The sequence below is a fragment of the Papaver somniferum genome, chromosome 6 (assembly GCF_003573695.1).
Source record: "Papaver somniferum cultivar HN1 chromosome 6, ASM357369v1, whole genome shotgun sequence".
Classification (NCBI taxonomy): domain Eukaryota; kingdom Viridiplantae; phylum Streptophyta; class Magnoliopsida; order Ranunculales; family Papaveraceae; genus Papaver; species Papaver somniferum.
The window spans coordinates 155,770,492-155,774,930 of record NC_039363.1 but is presented as its reverse complement, the minus strand read 5'-3'; the positions used below and the strand labels follow the sequence as shown (position 1 = coordinate 155,774,930).

At 36.9% G+C, this 4,439-nt stretch overlaps 1 pseudogene; it reads left to right on the top strand.

The window, feature by feature from the left end:
• The first annotated feature begins 1,141 nt into the window (after window positions 1-1,141).
• LOC113292157 lies at window positions 1,142-1,241 on the top strand (annotated as a pseudogene).
• The last annotated feature ends 3,198 nt before the right edge of the window (window positions 1,242-4,439 follow it).

Below are 4,439 nucleotides of genomic sequence, written 5' to 3'. Positions count from 1 at the left end.
CTTTCTTATGGACGCTAAGTTTTCTCTTTCGCGTACACATATCCTTAAGCAACTTGGCATAAGCAAGAATTTGCCTAATTGCATATAATAAGGGAAGGTTTATGGTAACTTGATTAAAAACCTCCACTATGTCATTAAAGTTCGATTCCTTATTTGTTGGTACTAATAGCTGAGGAAATGGGGCTCTAGGCCTAAAATCAGACCTTTCAGGAACCGAATTCACATCATCAGAAACTTTATCAGTCTCTTTAGCTACTGGTCCTGAGAGGTGAGATCCTGAGGGGTGAACTACAGTATGTTCGCTATCGGGCATGGTTACCTTATTGTCTACAACTCTACCACTTCTAAGGGTTCTAACAACATTCAATTGATTCAATGGTTTTGCACCTAATTCATGAACTCCTCTAGGGTTGGGTTGTGTTTGACTAGGAAACTTACCTTTTTCTCTCAAAGAATCACTTATCAGACCAACCTGGGTTTTTAACTCGAAAATAGCCTGACTATTTTCTTGTCCTATCCTGTTACTAGCTTGTAGACTCTGTTCTACGGATAACTGGAATTTTGCAGTTTGCTGAGTTAACAAGGCGAGAGATTCCTCTAAGATTAAGATTTTCTTATCTGACTGATTCTGAAACTGAGCTAGTCCTGAAGGATTCTTAGTATATCCAAAACCTGGGGGAGCATTAGAATTACTAAACTGACCTTGACTTTGGCCCTTAGACCATGAAAGGTTCGGATGGTTTCTCCAACCAGGATTATAGGTTTCTGAATATGGGTCAATATTTTGACGGTTATCAAATCTAGTGTTATTATAAAGAGCATTGGCCTGCTCTTCAATATTCTGGCCTTCCCAAAAAGGCTCCACTCTACCACTAGTCTGGCCCACTTCTAAGGCTTCTAACCTTTTTGTTATAGCAGCAATTTTGGCATCTGACTCATAGCCTCCTTCTACCCTATTAACGTTTCCTCTACTTAAAAGAATTATTTTCTGGGGTTCCCTACTATTTTCCATTGCTAGGTTTTTTTGGCGATTTCATTAAAAGTTTGGTTTTCAAATCCACCAGTGCATAGAGACTCAACCATGGTCGTTGTGGAATAATCTAAACCCTCATAAAGGATCTGAACTAGCCTAACCTTTTCTAAACCATGATGAGGACACTGGGATAATAAATCATTGAACCTTTCCAAATACCTATATAAAGATTCTCCCTCTTGTTGTGAAAATGTGCATATTTGCGTCCTAATAGACGATGTTTTGTGCCTAGGGAAGAACTTATTGAAAAAGGAAGATGTAAGTTGTTCATATGTCTCAATTGACTCGGAGTCCAAACTATACATCCACGACTTGGCCTTATCTTTCAGGAAAAATGGGAATAACCTAAGTTTGAAAGCATCATCATCTAAGCCTCTAATTCTTAGAGTACTACAAATTTCCTCAAAATCCCTAACATGGTAATAAGGGTTTTCATTTTCTTTCCCTAAAAAGATTGGGAGCATCTGTAAGGTCCCGGGTTTCAGTTCATAGGGTGCCTCCGTTTCATCTAACTTAATACACGAAGGACGGGTAGTCCTAGTTGGATTCAACAAAGCTTTCAAAGTTGCCATTTCTGGCGCTATCGGAGCAACAGGGATTCTCTCCTCAGTCAAAGAACGTTCAAAAACAGACTCTTCAAAAGCCGGACTTTCTAGATTAAGGTAATCGAGACGCTTCGAACTACTAGGTTTCTCTTTAACAAATCTAACTAGTGCATCTCTTTTACGTTCAAGCATACAATAGAATTTTCTAAATTGGAAGGGTAAGCAAACACAGATCAAGGCCTACTCAACCAAATCAAACCTATTGATTTCTATCAAACAAAAAGTATGATGGCTCCACTTAGATTGTTTCTAGACCAGCTTCTAATCCTTCGAACGGGAATTCGTTACAATTTAAGCAAACCCCTCTGGAATCAATCCGTGTTAACGTAAGTTGAATAGAGGCGAGGGAATCTCGGTGGAGCTTTGATACCCAAGGCCTCACCGGTATTACAAGGCGGCGCAGTCACGCATTCAACTTACAGAAACCGTCAAGAACTTCGAAGTATGCTTAAAAGAGTGACCAATATTTTTCGAATGACTTTCCTGTTAAGCTCGTTACCCTATCGTTCTCGTTCTAGTCAAAATTTTAGGCTTAGGTTCGCGAAGGTTACGTGTTCCTAAAGCGGGCAAGAAGAGAACGGTGATGAAATACGAACCCTTATCTTGTATGGACAGACCTTGCCCTTTACTAGAAAAATAAATGTCGGTATTCAGTCCTCAACATATATGCATACGAAGGAGTCCAGTAACTCGCTGACAGGGGATTCGCCAGTGTTTAGAATCTTACCTCCCATTCCAGACGGGGGATGAATCGGTTGTAGTCGACTCGGGCCACTGACTCCGATGTCTAGTGTACGAAACCAAGGTGCAAAGACAATATCGTAATTGTACTCCTTCTCTGCAAACAGTTTATATTTAAAGTACCCTTCCGTAGGGTAATAAAAAAAATAATGTCCCAAAGTCCAAAAGTCCAAAAAAATAAAGAAAAATTACAAAACTAATAAACCTAATACAGTTTTTTTTAAATAAAATAAACAAACCCTAAACTAAAATTGTCTAAAATAAAATTGTCTTCTTTTCTATTCTTTTTTCTTTAATCTTTAGCTCCAAGTCTTTATGAAATCACCAAACTCCTTGGCTCAATTTTCTTTATGGTCCAGAACCTGTAGACACAAGATAAATACCCAAAAACATAAAAAAGGACAAAAATAATAAAAAAAAATAAAAAAAATCTAAAACCCTAAAAACAAGTCCGCGTCGGCGGCGCCAAAAATTGATGTGATTTGTAGATAGTAGTAAAACTGTTTCGATTCTCAGACTTGTAAAGGATATTAATTAGACTTAAATTCTAATATTAAAATAGAAAACTCACTAAAAATTATAGCAAACTCAATCAAAGATGATATCAATACTAAAAGAAACACTGCTAAGATTCCACTATTTTCCAAGTTCAAAGTGATTAAACCAATACTTATATTTATGCAATTTTCTTGTTTAATTTGATTCTAAAATATTGCAACAAGTAGATTTTCAAAAGTAATAATTGTAAATACCAAGTATGAAGCATCAAAAGTCTTAAAACTAAGCATACTCCATCAAAATATATCATAATCACTCAAATAGAAATCATATTCAATAATAGTTCAGGGCAAATAATCATATAATTATTGCAAATAAAAAGATAAAATAGAATATACCACTCTTTGTTGGAAAAATAGCTTGCTCTATCTCCTCAGCAATGGGGTTTAGCTCCTCATATTAATCATGATCTCAAAATGTGTGTTTGTTGCTCAAAAGATGATTAAAAGAGTGAAAAGTAATAACACAGACTGTTTGCAACAGTGTATTGGTGTTGCAAAACAGCTGTTACAATGGAACTGTTGCTTTGTCGCTGATTTTAAGACCCTAAAATAAGAATGCCCTGAACAGCTTAATGTTCTTCAGCTGTTAAACAACGACACTGTTCTGCGACTGTTTACCGAGCGTCAATGTTCTTCGCGTTCTTCTTCTTCATCAGCAGCAGAAACATAGTTTGGTAAATCTCTGATTTCTTCTTCTCTGGCTCTCCTTAGGATCCCAAACTCTCGACACCTCTTCTATATGACCCAAGACATCTATTTATATCAAAAATACCGATTAAATCTCTTCCAAATCTTCCAAAATCTCTTTCCTTCTCTTCACGACCAAGTTGCGGCAATGTCTTGTTTTAGGATTTTTACGCGTTTCTGAGCTTTCCTTTTTATTCTAAACTCTTCCTTAGATAGATACAAATCTTTGGGAAGGTTTACAACGTTTAAATCTCTCTAAAATTCCCTAAAACAGGTCAAACACGTGACTTTCCATATTTTCTGTTGTGAGAAAAATCCATCGATTGAGCCCAGTCTAATCGATTTAAAAACCCATATCAGATTCTTAGACCCATAAGGAGTCTATCCTATGAAAATTAGAGGTTTAATCGACCTCAAACTCCTCCAAATCACGATTGCCAAAACTGTTCTTTAACTGCACTTTTTTCCCGCCAAAATCTTGGTTTTTGAATATTGAAGATGGTTTCCCCTTATCCATAGTAGGGGTGCGATTAGCAACTGCCTGGAAATGGGATTCCCCTTAGTAATTAGGTTACCCCTTATCCAAAGTGAGAGTCCGAAGAGCAAATGTCCTCCAGGTGCTTTCCGACAACTTTTCGAGCCAATTTTTTCCAAAAATGTTTATTAGCCAAAAATACCTACAAATAAATAAAACACCATAATAAGTACAAAAATGAGCCCTAACAATATATAGAATCGAGACAAATCGGACACAAAAATGTGTCTATCACTATGCTTTGTATGCTTCACTCTAGATTTTTCCAATTCGCTCCG